The sequence below is a fragment of the Musca domestica genome, unplaced genomic scaffold (assembly GCF_030504385.1).
Source record: "Musca domestica strain aabys unplaced genomic scaffold, Musca_domestica.polishedcontigs.V.1.1 167, whole genome shotgun sequence".
NCBI classification, from domain to species: Eukaryota; Metazoa; Arthropoda; class Insecta; order Diptera; family Muscidae; genus Musca; species Musca domestica.
Window position 1 is genome coordinate 656063 of NW_026712229.1, and position 19837 is coordinate 675899.

Consider the following 19837-nt stretch of genomic DNA (forward strand, 5'->3'; position numbering starts at 1 on the left):
CCACACAGAACTATTAATGTGCTTCATATTAAAATTCTAGCCCTAAATTTCATATTATTTTGTAACAGAATGGGAAGCTTTTGTTTAGTTCTACTCAAATTTTATATATTCATTCTTGTAGAGCTTTAAAATTAAATTTCCTTTAATGAAATTTTAATAAAAGAAATCACACTCATTTTGAGGTCTGACTAATAAATTCCCTCATAGTAAAAAACCACAGTTTGTGTTCGACGATTATGATTATCGACTACGTTCATATAAATCTGGATCTGGTGCAAACAAACCAGGAATAAAAGTAAAAGTTCTCTGTGTACCACACACACCTTCGTACGCATAAATAACAGTACACATTCATACGGCCATTATGTACGTTAAAATGTTTGTTACTTAGTTGTTTTGACAAAAAAAAATCCAAATTCGTTGAAAATGTGAAAATCACGTTCGAATAACAGCAGTTCGAAAAAATATAAAACTGAAAACAAACCAAAAGCCCGACAATCATAGATAGTGAAATTCTGAGGCAAGCAAAAAATTTGAAATCACCTTCACTCACATACACACGAAAGCACGCACCCACCCAGTACATTTTTTTTATTAAATTCAAAGCGTCCAACGACGTGTCACCATCTAAATAGATAACCAAAGCGAAATGATAAATTAAAAAAAAAAAAACAAGAAATTAAAGAAGATATATTTTTTGGTGTGAAAGAATAAGATAATAACGAATGGTCATTAATGCGTTTTAACAGCATTTTTACCGAAACTATCATAATTTGGAACACAGTGTCATAAAAAGAAAATAGATGAAGATATGACAAAATAGAACGTGGGTTGTAATTTATGGGGATCGTAATTGGAAATGATTGCTGGATTGGCTTGCGAATATTTTTCCAACTAATATCACAAGACTTTTTAGAAAATATGAAAAAAACATCATGCTGGATTTTGTGGAAGGAAAACTTTCAGGATCATGGTTGGTCTAAAAGAAAATTAAATCCACAATAAGGTCCTTAAAAATATTAAAAAAAACTGCGATTATTGCTGGTCCTTAAAAAATATTATTTAACAATCACGATAAATAATTATACCCTCAACCATATGGCTACAGAGGGTATATACAGGGTGGAATAAAAAAACTGCAACAAAGTCAAAAAACGCCGTATAGGGTAAGTGTGCCTAAGTTCGGCATTTCCCAGTAGTCGGCACTTTTATGTTTAAGCCCATATAAATGAAACTATTATAACTAAATGTATTTTGTATACTTCAAATATATTGTCAGCTATCTTTGTGTACAATTTCGCTAAGAAAAGATGATTTATTCTAATAAAAATTAAATTTTTGTCTGTGAAGGTCCTCAACAATCCATATTCTTAAGAAAAGTACAATAAAGACGTCGAATCAGTTTAACTAAACAATAATATTATATTTTAATGAATTAATTTATTATTATTATTAATTATTCTTACAAAAAAATTGGTATGCCCACTGTTGGAGCATGCCATACCGACAATTCGCAAGTGGTGCCGACTACTGGCACAAAAGCATTGTTTTAATAAAACTACAAATTTATGAAATTTAATAAAAACTTATTAAAACTTTATTTATTATTGCAAAAACTATACAAAATTTCGAATCTGAATAAATTATCTTTGTAATAATTGGAACGTTTTACTCAGAATGGTGAGCGATTAAAAACGCGAAAATCCTAAAAGTGCCGACTACTGGTACACTTACCCTATATTTTTTTAATTTTATTAAATCAAAGCGGAAATGTCGGAAATAGCATCAAATTTTAGAATAAATTTAGATTTGTTTGAGTTCGTCACATTTGGCACGAGTTATGGCCTTCAAACGGCCAATTAAACCGTCACACGCTGCCCGAATGTTGCTCTGCGGTATTTTGCCCCATTCCCGGCGAAGCGCTTGCTTGAGGTGATCGACACTTTGGTATTTTTTAGTGCCAACCTTGCTTTTTTAAAATACTCCAGACACAATAGTCCAACGGATTGGTATCCGCAGATTTTGGTGGCCATTGTGGCATATGAAGCGAGGAACCTCATTTTGTAACCATTCTTGGGTGGCGCGTGCTGAGTACGATGGTGATGAGTCCTGTTGGAATGTCCAAGGTCTGCGGCCAAAATGTTAGCGTGCCCAAGACTTTAATACACCCTCCAGAATATTTTCGCGATAGTATTCGACATTTATTTTGATGCCACGGTCGATTAATACGAGCGGAGAGCGTCCATCGGTTGTTATGACGGCCCACGCCATCACCATGGCCGGTGCTTGAGTTCTGTTGGCCAACCGAAGGTGCACATTTTCAGCTGACCTCTTTGTTTACAAACTGTTGGACAACGAATGTTTTCTCATCGGAGAAAACCAAATTCGGCAGTTCAACACTTTCGGCCAAGCGAAGAAACTCTTTAGCTCTTTTGAGTCTATTTTCTTTCTGTTGCGGTGTAAGTTCTGGCACTTTTTGGAATTTCAATGGCTTTACCCGAGCTCATTTTTCAATATTTGTCGAATGGAATATTGTGATATGTGCAGCTCACGAGCCATTTTTCGGCCACTGCGACGCGGGTTTCCATCAAGGTGCTTCTTTACTTTTCGAACTTTTTCCATGTTAATTTATAATCACGCTACAGGTCGCAATTATGGCCCGATCCTCATGAAATTTTGCATGGAGTGGTATGGTCATAATAAAAGCCTATTGTTTTCAAAGATGTCCGCAACATATTTAGGTGTTGAAATGGACAAAAAAAAAAAAAAAATGAAAAAAAAATCCTGTTTTTGCAGTCATTATAAAAGTCTCAAATAGAAACCAAAGGACACGAAATCTCGCATGAAGTTGGAGTTTAGGACAGCGGGTAGAATGGACCAGTACTATTCTACCGAAATGCTAAACATAAATTACAGGCGATATACAAAATGCAAAAAAGGCGAACTTCTGGCTTTTTATGCTGATTTCGTTGACGAATATAGCCAAGTATCGTAGACAAGATAAAGCATATAGATGCGTATAAATATAGAGATACAGAGGGTCCTCCTGCATTTGAAGATGATCGCAAAATATTTAGGGATTCAAATGAACCAAAAAAAGAAAAAAAAATCCTGATTACACAATTGAAGCCAATCGACACTCCTGAGAAGAGAGTTAAGGAGAGGGAAGAATTCCAGAATTTAGGATGACCATTGGATTATATTTAACTGCGAAATGGACCACAACAACTAATAGCACGACGGAGTGCGTAAATATTGGGCAAATGTCCCTGGCCAAAATCCTGAGGGTAATATCTGGGCAGTGCTCTGTGACATAATTTCAAAAGCGAAATCTTCCAAAATGGATGTGGACATAAGGGGACTTCTAACATATTGTAGTGTTGTAGGGTATCACATGGTCGCCTCCCCCCGCACGACTATAGCCTTTGCTTACTTGTTTAAAGTGTTCAAATATTTTGCTAATGTGTTTTTTTATACCCTACACCACAAGGTGGTCATTTTATACCCTACACCACAAGGTGGTCAGGGTATTTATCTTTGTGCATTTGTTTGTAACAGGCAAAGGGAAACGAGGTAGACCCATAGTTCCTTTTGATGATCTGCATAGAATCACTTTCTGAGTTGATTTATGCATGTCAGTCCGTCCGTCCGTCCGTCTGTCCATGTATTCTTGCGAACAAATTGCAGGTCGCATTTATTATCCGATTGAGATGAAATTATGCAAACAACATTTGTTTGGCCCAAGGACGAACCCTATTGAAATTGGAGATAATCGGTAAAAATTTAGATATAGCTCCCATATATATCTTCGTCCGATTTGCCTTTTATTGTGCACCAAACGTGTAATATCAGCCCGAATAGTATGGAATTTTGCACATACAACCAAATTAGGCCTGAAAATAAGTATGCCAAATTTTATCGAAATCGGTTCAGAAATAGCTATAGCTCCCATATATATTGTTCATCCGATTTGTTATTTTTGTCCTCCGCAGCCGTAATATGCACTCTGTAACAACAATATTTGGGGAAATGCAGCTCAGATATACCTTTGCTAAATTTTATCGAGATCGGTTCAGATTTGGATATAGCTCCCATATATAACTTCGTCCGATTTACCATTTATTGTGCACCAAACGTCTAATATTTGTCCAAATGGAATGGAATTTGGCACACACGACCGAATTTAGTCTAAAAGGTAGTAGGCCAAATTTGGTGAAGATCGGTTCAGATATAGTTATAGATACAAATGCTTCGGCATATTTAGTCCTTTGAATTTTAAATTATAATTATAATCATAGCGTGTATGATTGAATTCTCCCATAAATACTTTTAATTATTAAGTGGAGCTCAACTAAATTAGCAAAGTGGTGTAGGGTATCATAAAATCGACCCCGCCCGACTTTAGGACTTTCTTTATTGGTTGAACCCGGATCTTGTAAATAACCACAAGATTCCATTTTCAATTTATTGCTAAGCTTATGCCGGTCAATAAACTTTATAAATTAAAAACTAAAATAAATAATAATAAAATTACACATAACATATATTTGAAAGTCCCCCTCATAGCCCACTTAATGGAGCGGGGGAAAACTTAAAAAAAAAACATTGAAATGATGTGAATGAAAAAAGAAAAATAAAAATAATAATAAAAAAATTGTTTTGATGAGCAAATGTTTGTTGGTGTTGTTGTTTGTTGTAGCATTACTAGCGGATGATGGTGCATCTACGCTTACCTGTTCATGTCGGACAATAATGGGCTCTGCGATGGAAAAACTTAACAACAATGGAGTGGAATGGAAAACGGAAGCTTGATCCGTGAAGTCGCTGGCGCTCGTCTCTCTATTGAACTAAGGCCATGGCAATACGCACAGGCAATAGCAAAAGAGGGAGGGGGCGAGCGGGGGTTGATGTCGAGAAAATCCGGCACAAGTTTTCTATAGTGTGTTGTTAGCTTTCATTCACTGTAAAGTGGCGGTTCCCCTTGTTACCTAAGTAGCTTAAGGTGCCAATTGTTTTAGCCATAAATGTTACTGATGTATGTAGTTATGTATATGGCCATGCAGCGGGCAATTGAACAAATGTTGTTGTTATTTATTTTTTTTTTGTTGTATTATGGTTGAGCTGTTTTGTTTTCTTTTTTCTTATTGTGTTGTTGTTTTATTTTATTTTCTTTTATTTATTTATTTATTTTTTTTTTTTTTTTGTATTTTATTACTTTGTTTCTCCGCTTGCGTTGGCGCTTTTTAGCCAAGTTAATTACTATAGTTGTATGGTTAATGTACTCGTTTGTTTACTACTGCTTCATCGGCGTTTTGGCGGCTACACATCTCCTACACATCGTTGTAATCTTTGGCACAAAAACTCTTGTTTCATTTGTTGTGTGTTTTTGGGATTTTTTCATGTTTTCTTAAGCTTTTCTTCTTTACATACAAATTATCTTGTCATTCATTGCTGTTTTTCCTTTTGTTTTCTATGGAGAAAATTTTTTCATGGTAATGTGGAAAATTTTCAAATTTTCTTAAGTGTGACGCCGTGAGAGAGTGCGAGAGAGAGGTAGGGAGGGGGTGTTGTGACTTATTTCTTCTTTTTTTTCGAAACAAAAAAAGAAACTTTAAAAACAACAACAAATTTTACTTTCATTTCGTAAGAATAGCAAAACATAATAACGAATAATAAAACCAAAACATTAAATAATAAAAGATTATATTCAACTTCACTTCTGAAAACCGAGGTGCATATGCTCCATGCATGAGTGCCTTAAATAAGTTGTCGGGTAGATCGAGTTTGCACAGTGGCTTATAGGGAAAATTCGGCATTCTCAATGGTATGAGATTCAAATCTGACTTAAGATATACAGGGTGAGATAAAAAAAACTGCAACCAACTTCAGACTGCTGTCATTTCTAAGCCACTCGGCCGACAGCTGTTAAAATTATTCCAGTTACAGCTCATTGTATTGTTTGCAAACGTACAAAAGCATTTTGGTGAGAATTTTCCAGAAGAAAAGTTATTCGTGATGGAATTTAAGCGTGGCAGTGTGATTTCTTTATATTTGGCTGGCTATCGTTAGAGCACTCCAGCGTTTAAATGTGAATAAATTTTTTGTGTCTCGTACCATCGCTCGTTACCGTGGTACTGGTAGCGTATCCCGACGTCAAGGAAGTGGACGGAAGAAAACAGCAACATCAGCAGAAATGGTTCGAAAAGTAAAGAAGCGACTTGATCGAAATCAACGCCCCAGTGGCCGAAAAATGGCTCGTGAGCTGAACATATCCCAATATTCCATTCGCCAAATATTGAAAAATGAGATCTGGGTAAAGCCATTGAAATTCCAAAAAGTGCAAGAACTTATACCGCAACAGAAAGAAAAAAGACTCAAAAGACCTAAAGAGTTCCTTCGCTTGGGCGAAAGTGGTAAACTGCCGAATTTGGTTTTCTCCGATGAGAAAACATTCGTTGTCCAGCAATTTGTAAGCAAACAAAATGATCGTGTTTTCTTGCCAAGAGGTCAGCTGAAAATGTGCACCTTCGGTTGGCCACCAGAACTCAAGCGCCGGCCATGGTGATGGTGTGGCCGCCATAACAGCCGATGATCGCTCTCTGCTCGTATTAATCGAACGTGGCATCAGAATAAATGCCGAATATTATCGCGAAAATATTCTGGAGGGTGTATTAAAGCCTAGGGCACGCAAACATTTTGGCCGCAGACATTTGGCCTTGGACATTGCAACAGGACTCAGCACCATCGCACTCAGCACGCGCCACCCAAGAATGGTTACAAAATGATGTTCCTCGCTTCATTTCCAGCTCACAATGACCACCAAAATCTCCGGATACCAATCCGTTGGACTATTGTATCTGAAGTATTTTGGAAAGCAAGGTTGGCACTAAAAAATACCAAAGTTTCGATCACCTCAAGCAAGCGCTTCGCCGGGAATGGGCCAAAATACCGCAGAGCAACATTCGGGCAGCGAGTGACGGTTTCATTGGCCGTTTGAAGGACATAATTCGTGCCAAAGATGACCAATTCGAGCAAATCTAAACATATTCTAAAATTTGATGCTTTTTCCGACATTTTTTGCCTTCATCCGAATTAAAAAAAAAAAAATGTAAAAATTATGGGGTTTGACTTTGTTGCAGTTCTTTTATCTCACCCTGAAGCAAGCAAAATTGGGCGCTTTATCAAGAAACAAGTGGAAAAGCAGTAAGTTCGGCCGGGCCGAACTTTGAATACCCACCACCATTTGGAACGAATCTGGAAATTTTCAAAAAAAAGATCCTTAAAAAATTCTGTTAAAATTTTATAAATACAAAATATAGCCGTCATATTGTGGTCTATCGACGTAGGCATTGTTTGTCATAAGCCATTACCATATTCAAATTCGAAACTTAAAATAAACAGTGAATAATGTAGTCAAGATCATCAAAATACCGTATATAGGGATGTAAAGTTATATCGGGGCTATTCCTGGAGCTGCATAGATAACTTTCTGTCACATGCTGTAGCTTCTATTACTAACTTCAAATACGACTTCTCAAACAATTTCTTGTATCTTAAATCGTTAAAATACCGAATATTGGGAGATACCGTTATATGGGGGCTATACGAAGACGAGGACCTGCATAGAAAATTTTCTGCCTTAGGCTGTAGTATTCAATATGAGCTTCAAATACCACATCTCAAACTTTTTCGCTGGGTATTGTACCTACAATCGTCAAAATACCGAATATAGGGAGGTACAGATATATGGGGCCTATACGAAGACCTAGACCTGTATAGACAATTTCTGTCACAGACTGTATGGGTACTTCACTCTAAATCCATAATTTGAAACAATTCTGGTGAATAATGACGCTAAAATCGTCAAAATACCGAATATAGGGAGGTACCGTTATATGGGGGCTATACGAAGACGTGGACCTTCACAGAGAATTTTCTGTCTCAGCGTGTAGAATACATTTCGAACTTCGAATACCAAATTTGAAACAATTTCGGTGAATAATGTCGCTAAAAACAATCATGGGAGGGTATAAAAATTGCAGGACCATCTAGTCTTAAACAAAACTGGGAGTTTTCCTTTCGACTTAAATCCGATACTTTGGGTTAGTAACAAGTAGAAAAGTACCTTCTCAAAAAAGTCTGTATTTACAGGGATCGACATATGGATCCTATAACGTTATCCCTAAATTTTTGAAATTTAGAGTTTTTCACATGCTGGAGAACATCAAAATGTTATTTTGTTTATCAGCTTGCTATTTTTTTATTATAATTTTGTTTATTTACATATGTATGTATGTTTAGCTCATATCTGCAAATTCACAATGTATTGTCCCATCCCAGAAATCATTTCTACAAATCATCAATGCCGAAAACAAAAATATCAAAATAAATCATAAAACCAAATGAAAGCAATTTAATCAAGACAATACAAAATGACAAACCATTGACGCGGCTGTCGTCTATTCAATTTTTCAATAAATCAAAGAACAATATCGACTCTGAGGAAACTACATAACAACCGAGAAAAAAATGAAAGTGAAACGATATTGATTTGAATGGAATGGACAAAAATAAAAACATTCGTCACGCTCTCATCAAAAAATTTTAGAAACTATAGTTTTTTTTTTAATTTTTGAGACGAAATTTTTTATTTTGTATTTGTATGAGTATTTTTATATATATATATATATATATATATATATATATATATATATATATATATATATATATATATATATATATATATATATATATATATATATATATATATATATATATATATATATATATATATATATATATAAATATATATAAAATAAATGTCCAAAACACGTCTAAACAAGTTAGCAACTTTCAGTGGGTGTTTCGATAGATACATACCCTTATTTGGACACACCTTATGAGTATACTTTTTCGGTAAGATATCAGAAGAATAATGGGAATCAAGAATCTATACCTTGATCGCCAATAAGTAAGTTTGATATGAATATTACCACGGACTAAGTTTCGACATATTCGGGCATTACGTTATAAAATATATATATGTATTGAGATATATGCCTGATGTTATTTTTTTCGAACTTTTGTGTAGAATGTGCCCAGAAGAGGGGACCGATATATTCCAATTTCACACTAGCTCCAAAATATATGCAAAGATATTGGGATGTGAAAAATTTCAAGAAAGTCAGACATTGTTTTCCAACTTATTGGAGCTATATTATCATTAACAAGTAAAAACCAGTAAAGAAAGTCTTAAAGTAGGGCGGGGCCGACTTTATGATACCCTACACCACTTTGCTAATTTAGAAGAGCTCCGCATAACAATTAAAAGTTTTTATGGGAGTATTCAATCATACATGCTATGATTATAACTATAATTTAAAGTTCATAGGACTAAATATGCCGAGGCATTTGTATCTTTTAAATTCGGAAATGTATTGTCCATTTGGTGCACAATTAATTTGAAATCGGAAAAAGATATATATAGGAGCTATATCCAAATCTGAACCGATCTCGATAAAATTTGGCAAAGATATTTCTGAGCTGTATTTGATATATTTCCCTGACGGGAAATATATGTTACGGAGTGCATATTACGGTTGTGGGTAACAAATATAACAAATCGGATGTATAATATATATGGAAGCTATAGCTATATCTGAACCGATCTTCACCAAATTTGACATACTAGCTTCTACACTCAATTCGGTCGTAAGTGCCAAATTCCGTATCATTTAGACAAATATTAGACGTTTGGTGCACAATCCAAGGTAAATCGGACGAAGTTATATATGGAGCTATATCCAAATCTGAACCGATCTCGATAAAATTTAGCAAATGTTTTTCTGAGATGTATTTGATGAATTTCCCCAAATATTGTTGTTGCAGAGTGCATATTATGGCTGCGGAGGGCAAAAATAACAAATCGGATGAACAATATATATGGGAGCTATGGCTATACCTGAACCGATTTCGATCGAATTTGGCATACTTATTTTCAGGCCTAATTTGGGTGTATATGCAAAATTCCATACAATTCAGGCTGATATTACACGTTTGGTGCATAATAAGAGGCAAATCGGACGAAGATATATATGGGAGCTATATCTAAATTTTGACCGATTATCTCCAATTTCAATAGGGTTCGTCCTTGGACCAAACAAATGATATGTGCAAAATTTCATCTGGATCGGGCAATAAATGCGACCTGTACTTTGTTTACAAAAATACATGGACAGACGGACGAACGGACGGACATGCATAAATCGACTCAGAATGTGATTCTATGCAGATCATCAAAAGGAACTATGGGTCTATCTCGTTTCCTTTTGCCTGTTACAAACAAATGCACAAAGACATAATATCCTGACCACCTTGTGGTGTAGGGTATAAACATTAAGTTCGATCTTATAATACCCTCCACCTTAGAGTAGAGGAAACATTAGAACCCATTATGGCCCACAAATACCAATTTTTAGACATCTTCGTGGAGAAATATGGCGAAAATGATTAAAATACCAAATATCGATAGGTACCGCTATATGGGCTATACAAAAACGTGTACCCATTCATACAAGGTTTCGCCAACGGAACTAGAACCCATTAGGACCTACAAGTACCAATTTTTTGAAAAATCAACGAAGAAATGTGGCAAAAATCCTCAAAATACCGAATATCGGGAGGTACCGTTATATGGGGGCTATACCAAAAAGTGGACCTATACATAATGTCTCGCCGCAAGAACTAGGACCCACTATGACCTACAAATACCAATTTTCAGGCAAATCCGTAAAAAATGTGCCAAAAATCATCAGAATAACCTAATACCAAGAGGTACCGTTACATGGGGACTATACCAAAACGTTGACCGATATATCTCATTTTCCATACCAACCATCCTATACACAATTGTTCGGCTAAATTTTGTCGCTCTATGTCAAAAAATGTGGGCTGTATCGTGAATTCAACAGACAGACAGGAGGGTATAAAAATGTTACCCTTTTGTGGAGAGGTGCATGATGGTTTGGCTAATATTGTCTATTTTCATACCCGCCCAAAGCCCCTGCCTAAATGTTATGATATACCGTCTTTGAACTACATCGCTGTGAGATTAAGATGTCTGTATTGCAAACTTTATTGAGGAGGTTTTGTGAGGATGTAAAAGAAAGAGTGGACCGACATATTTCATTTCCACACCTCTCTAATATAAGCACCAAGTAAAAAAACCACATAAAGTTCGGCCGAGCCTTTCAAAAGGTTCCGTTATATAGGAAATGTGGGCCCAAATTAAAAAAAAAAAAATAAAAAAAACTGTAACTTCGGCCGGACCGATCTTTGAATACCCTCCACCATTTGGAATGATTTTGGCAATTCTCAAAAAAAAAAAAATGAATAAATCCGTTAAAAATTCTGTAAAACAATTTAAAAAATATCGAATGTAGCCGTTATATTGGGGCTATACGAAGACGTGAACCTGCACAGACAATTTTCTGTCATAGGCTGTAGTAGCCATTACAAACTTCAAATACCAAATTTGAAACAATTCCGGTGAATAATGTCTCTAAAATCATCAAAGTACCGAATATCGGGAGGTACCGTTATATGGGGGCTATATGAAGTCAAGGACTTGCACAGACAATTTTCTGTCATAGGCTGTAGCATCCGTTACGAACTTCAAATACCAAATTTGAAACAATTCCGGTGAATAATGACGCTAAAATCAACAAAGTACCGAATATTGGGAGGTACCGTTATATGGCGGCTATACGAAGACGTGGACCTGCACAAACAATTTTCTGTCTTAGGGTGTAGTATCCACTTCGAACTTCAAATACCAAATTTGAAAAAAATCCGGTGAAGAATGTCGCTAAAATCATCAAAATACCGAATATAGGGAGGTTTCGTTATATGTGGCTATATGAAAACATGGACCTACATGGCCCATTAACGAACTTAAACTGCCTACTGGAAAAATAAACATGTGTGCAAAATTTTAGCCGTCTAAATTTAGCGTGATTACAACAGACAGACAGACGGACAGACAGACGGACATCGCTAAATCGACTTAGAATTTTACGCTGATCAAGAATATATATACTTTGTTGGGAACGGGAACGGACCAAAATACCGCAGAGCAACATTCGGGCAGCGTGTGACGTTTTCATTGGTCGTTTGAAGGCCGTAATTCGTGCCAAAGGTGACCAATTCGAACAAATCTAAAATTTAATGCTATTTCCGACATTTTTTGCTTTCATTCAATAAAATTTAAATATAATGTAAAAATGATGGTGTTTGACTTTGTTGCAGTTTTTTTTATCTCACCCTGTATATACACTTTGTTGGGTGTAAAAATATTATTTCGATGAGTTACTATGCATGTGGAGGGTATAAAAAAATTATGTAAAAGGCCTTAACAGTTGTCTATAAAGGCTCCTGAAAATTCTTCTACAAAGGTTCTTTTGAGTCGTCTATGAGTACTCCTTAGGTGTTGCTTACAAAACTTCTTAAAAGTCGTTTAAAAAATAGATCTCCCAAAAATATCCCTTTTTTTTCTCATAGAACATGAAATGTCATCCAAACCACTGTATGTCAATTAATGACAGCAGAGGTGCTTATTTACGACTAAGGTTACCAGATTGAATCAACAGAGATTAAATTTCTCGCACGTCACTTTTTTCGTAAACTTTTTACAGCGATCTTTTTTTTTTTAATTGCGAATGATAACAATGGCAACGGCGAATCTTTATATACGCTTTTGCTTTGTGGTAGAGAGCGGAGTGTACTATGCAAGGTGCTGGTGGTAAGCATGACGATGAATTACATTTCCAACAACAAAAGTGGCGGTAGCTTATTATTCTCACAGCTAAACAAAAACACCATTTGACAATAGATTCGGGTACAGACCAACAGCAGCAGCAGCAACAACAACAACAACGACAGTAATAAGCTTAATAACAATACTCCATAACAATCTGAGAACTTTGCGGTTTATTGATGCTTTTATTTTGTTTGTTTTTGTTTTGATGAGCTCTCGCCGCCGCTCCAGCAAACACAAAGTGATAACATTTGTGCGCTGCAATTTTAAATGTTAAGCTCCAAGTCATTGTTTATGCAACCGACTGACGGACGGACGGACGGACGAACTGACCGTATGGAGGTCACACATCTTCGAGATCTCTCAATCTGAGATGTCTTTGAAACAAAAAGCGAAACTTCAAGATTTACCATCTATACAACAATTGACTGCTCTGGGCGGGAGTGAAACTCTGCACATCCGCAAATCAAAAACAAAAAAAAAAACCAACGACAACAACAAACATTTAAAATGTAATCAGCAAAATAGTAATTGCAAACAACATTAAAATTGAAACAGAAACAAAGCTCAGTATCCAAAAGATAAACAACATTCCCTTGGACAGACACCAAACCAGCAGCACCACCAAGTCTTGACTTGTGTGGCAGTTTCAGATTTCAAGTTTGATTTGACATGAAAAATTGTTTATTTGTATTTGAAAAAAAAAATTGTTTCAGTTCTCATTCTGGCTTGAATAGTTCTATAGAATAAATCTTTGTCATTTTTAGATCGATAGGAATTCTTAGTTAGTCAAGGCTATGCAATCCAAAGCCATAGCATTGAACAAAACAAAATGTAGTCATTAAGAATTGGGATTGGATTTCATTCACATGGTAATGTGTAATTTGAATATTTTTATTGAATATTACAAATAATTGTGGTTTGAAAAAAGAGTATTGAATGTTAAGAATGCCATGAATAATTGCAAACTATTTAATTAATGGTCCAATCAATTACAGTATTCTATGAATACCCAATAATGGTACTTAATACCAGTTATCAGTTTCAGAGGCAGTTTTTATACCCTCAGCCATATGGCTACAGAGGGTATATATCATTTGATACGGTCAAAACGTGCCTAGTCGAAATGACAGTTTTAGACCCTAGGTCTCTTTGGACCCAATCCGTTTCAGAACATTTGGAATCGATCTAGCGATGTCCGTCCGTCTGTCTGTCTGTCTGGCTGGTGCGCACGATAACTCTCGAAGGGAGTATCCGATTTGGTCCAAACTTGGTACATCGCAATATTTTTGTCAAACTTAGATCGAGTTCGGAGTTGGGCAATATCGGTCCACTCCTTCTGGTACCTCCCACACAAAATGTCAAAATTTTCAAAGAAAATAATTTATTGCACAGAAAGAGAAAGGATAATCCGATTTTCCTTGAACTTTGCGAATCCTAATATTTTCATCAGTTCTAGTTCAGGTGCGAAAATGTACAATATCGGTCCACTCCATCAGACACCTCCCCCAAAAATTTTGAATAATTATAACTTTTATAAAATGTGATGTAATGTGATCCGATAGTCTTCAAATTTCACATATCTCAATATTTTTATAAACCCAAAATCTGGTGTTAACATGAAATGTATCGGTCCACTCCTTCTGGTACCTCCCCCACAAAGTGTCGAAATTTTGAATACCCATGAAGCTCATAAAATGCCAAATTAAGATCCGATTCCATTTAGACTTGGCACATCTCAATATTTCTATCAACACAAGATCTGTTATAAATGTGGTATAGATCGAACCATTTCTTCTGGTACCTCCCCTATGCATAGGGTTCAAGATTTTGAAAAACAAAACGCACAAATAAAGCTAAATAAGCATCCAACTCTTTTCAAATTTCACACACACAAATATTTTTGCTAACACAAAATCTGTTGGGAAGTTTATACAAAGGGTCACAATTTTCAATAATTTTATCTGTCATAACTTTCGAAACAATTTAGCAATTCTCTACTATTTGCTATGCTCAAATATTTCTCTCAATAAGAAGCCAGATATGAATATGAAATGTATCGGAAATTATGATTTCGCATACAATTGGACATAAATTACTTTTCTTGTAATTTAGCCCCATATTTCGCTCAATATCAGATGAAGTATAAAAATGGATTATTTCGGTACACTCTATATGGTACATCACACACTTTTGAACATTTTCTAAAAATTATTACATATCTCATATAAAGTAAGGGGTGAGTCGATATAATTCATACCAGGAACGTTGGAATATTTATATCATATTTTTTGAGTCTGATACGAAATGGACAATATTGGCCCATTCCTTCGACACCGGCACGTTTGAATAATTGTAACACTAGTTAAATATATTTCGATTATTTAATCGAACATAGGCTGAGGGTATATATCTGTCGTCAATACCGACTGATACTTTTTAACTTGTTTGATATTAGCTTAAATCGTCGATTTTGACCTGACTGCAAATAAAAGATAGCTCTGATCACCATTTTAGCTGGAAAATGGTTAAATTCACTAAGAATTTAATGCCGATCTTATCCAGGAGTGACAAATGGAATGATAATCTCAATATGGCCTTCATGATAAAGGGAATACAATTCTTGGTAGAGGGTATATAAATTACATGCTCTTGTTAAAAATATTCCAAAAAAACATTTTGCAACAAAAAATCTCCAAAAAAATATTAACCATTATCAGCTATGAAAAGAACTACAGCTCTTCTTCAGGAAGGTCTTAGAGAAACCCATTTGGTATTCTTTGTAAATACGGTTCTCTTTGATATCTGTATGAGAATAACATTTGGTGTGGAAAAGGAACATTTATTCCCTATGAAAGATGAGAGATAAGATATTTTTGTTATTAACACAAAGACTCCGCCAAAAATCCTGCCTCCTCAAATTTCCTAAGTAGGTCCAGGCCATAGCCTCCATACATCGGTACATTCCTATATTCGGTATTTTGATGATTTTACCCACATTATTCACTCGGAAAAGTCTCGTATTTGAATATTGTAGTGGCCTGTGACAATATGACCAAGTCGTATAGGGCCCAATATAACGGTGACTCCCTATATTCGGTATTTTGTGATTTTAGCAGTACTTTTCATAGTTCTGCCCGGCCGAATGTATTCCCTTTTCATTTGTTAATTTGACAATTTACAAAACATTAGAAGAAATTATTTTAAAAACATCATAGCCAGGATGATTTTTGTAAAAATGACACGTCTACGATTGCTCATAACTACACCTTGAATCTATTTACATCATAAACCAATATATAGGCTGGTAAAGCATATCCGACAGGTTCATAATCGGAGCTCACACATGAAATAATCATTCATGCGGAAACATGCACTTTGAAGACACTTGCACTGGTGATCAAACTGCAGCTTTATAAGCGAACATCACTAATTTTTATACCCTCCACCTTGGAAAGAAGAGAATATTAAATTTGTCATTCTCTTTGTAATACCTCTAAATAAATATCGGTCAACGTATTTATTTGGTATTGAGAGTTTGCACCTCCTGTGACAGAATATTGTCTGTACAGGTCCACGTTTTCCTGGTAGCAAGTCAAAAACTGTCAAACAATCGGCATTTGTAGTATAGCATATCGGCCAGCTACCACCAACAACAATAACACATATATCTTGGAAATAATGAAAAAGAAGAGGAAGAACAGGTCCATGTTTTCCTGCTGCACTTTTATAACAGTTCCTCCTGATGTTCAGTATTTTGATCATTTCAGCCTTATTTTTCAACGAAATTGTTCTAAATTTGATATTAAGAGTTCGTAGAAGATTCTACCTCTGGCGTCTGAACATAGTGTGTATAGGTCCACGTTTTACTATAACACTCATAAACCGGTACCTTCGGATATTCTTTATTTTGACGATTTAAGCCAAATTTTCTAACGAATTTGTCCAAATTTTGTATTTGTAGGTCATAACCGCTTCTACAACTGTTGCCAAAGCATTGACCACATCGAACCAAGATTTCGGTTTAACTCTAGTTTAATAAAATCTATCTTATTTATTTTTTAATTTTCTAGAGGCAGGTATTCGTACCCCAATTCCGGGAAAGTATTTTTTTCTGATCTGATATCTAAGACATGGGTTATATCCGGATCCACTAAACTGATATGGTCAATATAGGTATCATTTTAAAGCTCAAATACTATTCGTATTCTGATTTCGGGAAAATATTTTTTCTTAGGAGACGGACCCGGCTGATCTGATATTTAAGACCCGGTTTAGATCCTTTAGATCGTGCCCTGATTCCGAGAAAGTTTTTTTTTTCGGGAGCCGGAAGCCCTGATATTTGAGACCCGGATCCACTAAACTGATGTAGGCATCATTTAAAAGCTAAAATACCTTTCCAACAATGATCACATGATGGGGTTGTTCAAAACGTTATTCGGGGAATGTTTAAATATTATCGATTTTTGGACCCATATTTAAAAAATCCCTCAAAAGACATATCCGCCATATTACAGTTTACACTATAACATTTCCAAAATGCTACAATGTTGTTGTTATTATCTTTCTTGGATCCAGAGATATGAGTCTTTGAACCCGGATGACCCAGTTCTGTTCTGTTTGATTTTTAATATTATCTATTTATATATCTATTTTGGTAAATATATCTATTTTGGTTCGAGACTATTGAGTCAAATATCCCTAGCCCAAGCAAAAAATACTTTCCTGGAATCTGGATGCAAATACCTAGCCGTGGACAAACATTAAAAAAATCGAGGATTTTTGCTAAATTGGAGTTGTTTCAAGATTTCTATATACTTGGCCCACCGACCCCATAAGAAGTAAACTCTATTGAATCGCACTGCAGATAATAGTGTGATGCATTGGTATCCAGATTATTTTATTCAAAAATGTTAATTACCTTATGATGGATGGTATCGAAATTTCGGCCCGGCCGAACATAATGTTTTTTACTTGTATTGTTTGTTGTTGCTTGGAACATATCATGTATTTTTCACTACAATTTTCTTAGCTTTGAGTTCAAAAACCTAGTAGAAGAAACTCCAATCCTCTGAATAGCTGCCCTTTTCGCTTTGTTTGTAAAACATTTGGTATTTCTTCAACACTTTATAGGGTGTTTTTAATTCGTTGTTACTCCTTTTTAAAGTCATTTTATGATCTTGCCATACTTGTTGCATTGTAGCTACAACATTTTAAATATCAACTGGAGTTGTTGTATTCGTTGAATTTACACAGAAATTACACTCACTGAACACTCTCACTCACTACGTGGTAATTGTATTCAACAATTGTATTTATTTTTTTGTTCTCTTTAATTATAGTCGATCTCTCTCTCCCTTTTTCGCACTCATGCATTTTAATTGAAATTGAACTCTGTTTTGTTAATTGAAATCAATTGATACTCATTCTCTTGCTCTCTCATGGAATCACACAGACACAGTAACTCCGATGTGGATTTTAAACTCTCTCCCTTTGTAGGGAACGAACAGCATAAGGTTTTGTGGGTAGTTATTTTTTTTGTTTTGTATCTCATGGATCTCAGAGAGCACAGTGCGAACAGGTAAAACCACACTCATACACTGGCAGTTAAATTCAAACAGGTAGCAAGCCAAAAACTGCCAAACAATCGGCATTTGTAGTATAGCAATTTTTACACACAAAAACAAGATCGCCTGTCGGCCAGCTACCACCACCAACAACAATAACACAAAAATTAAGTAAAACTTGGAAATAATGAAGAAGAAGAACAAAAAAACTAAAATTTACCACTCGAAAAATTTTGTTGCTTAAATTCTTTAAAGTAGGTATTATTTACAGATTTTCTTTGAAAATGAAAATTCACTTTGAACGAAATTTCACATAATTTTCACCAATTCCAGGAAATTCACAAATACATTATGTAGTTGATAATACTTTTTTTTGCTCTCCAATATTAATTGGCCAATTTCTTGTTTTCAATTTTTTTTATGGTTTTCAATTTTAGGTAGGTGTTTTCCGTATTTCCTCGCACTTAACCGCCTTTTGTTGTTGCTGCGAGCAACATTTTTCGTCAACTGACTTTTTGTTTAAACGACCAAAGTTGAGATCACTCAGTTAAGTCAGCCATCCAGCAGTAGTTTGATGTCCGGCAACGTAACTGTCGTTGTTCTACGGCTCACACAAGAGTGTATGATCATTATGGCATGACGTTGACGGCAATGTCTACGCCAACGCAGATGCTCTGACACTCTCCACACAACAGTTAGTAAATTCACAACTGTGGCTGGGCTCTATTTTGGAGAGAGAGAGAGAGACGTCACTCTTTACGTTGTTGGCGTCTGTGTTGGAGTCGGCGTTGGCGTTGCCGGTCGACGTCTTGGCTGTAATGCCAATTATTATCTATGCGGCGCTTGGCAGAGGGGTAATTTTGCCATTTAATATCTAAAAGTATCATTTTTTTATTACTGTTGTCATTTATCCATCTTTCGGTGTCTTAATTGTATTTTACATTGCTACTAACATATGGGATACTCCATCACTCTTTGTCGATGGGGCCAATTTAAAAATATGGTTGAACTTTATTTGACTTGTAATTTTTGTATTTTTCACAAAACAGGTTATACAAAATGGGTAACTTCTGGCTGAATTAAAAAAAGATTGTCTTCTTACAATGTAAAGTCAATTTCATGGCGCAATGGTGGAAAGGCAGATCAAGAAAGTGACCTATATATGAAATCAACAAGTTTGAAAGTTGCAGACAGTGTTTCGCCTCATATATACAGACGTGTCATAAAAATTGAAACTACATATTCTAACTTTACGCATTATCTAATAGTAGCAAATGCCCGCTAATTCGTCAGCGAAAAGTCCACCTTAAAATTTAAGATTTTTTCTTACAATTCGTGTAAGGCCTTTTTATACCCTCCACTATAGTATAAAGAGTATATTAAGTTTGTCATTCCGTTTCTAGCACATCGAAATATACATTTTATACCCACAAAGTATATATATTATTTATCAGCA

General features: G+C 35.4%; 1 long non-coding RNA gene across 1 annotated transcript; it reads right to left on the reverse strand.

Annotated features, from left to right (window-relative positions):
• Positions 1-5179: 5179 nt before the first annotated feature.
• On the reverse strand, positions 5180-19083 carry LOC131801538 (uncharacterized). The gene is made up of 2 exons (XR_009341854.1): positions 18602-19083; positions 5180-5470 (listed from the first exon to the last, which is right to left on the reverse strand). It is a non-coding gene; the product is annotated as an uncharacterized LOC131801538 (long non-coding RNA).
• Between the last annotated feature and the right edge of the window lie 754 nt (positions 19084-19837).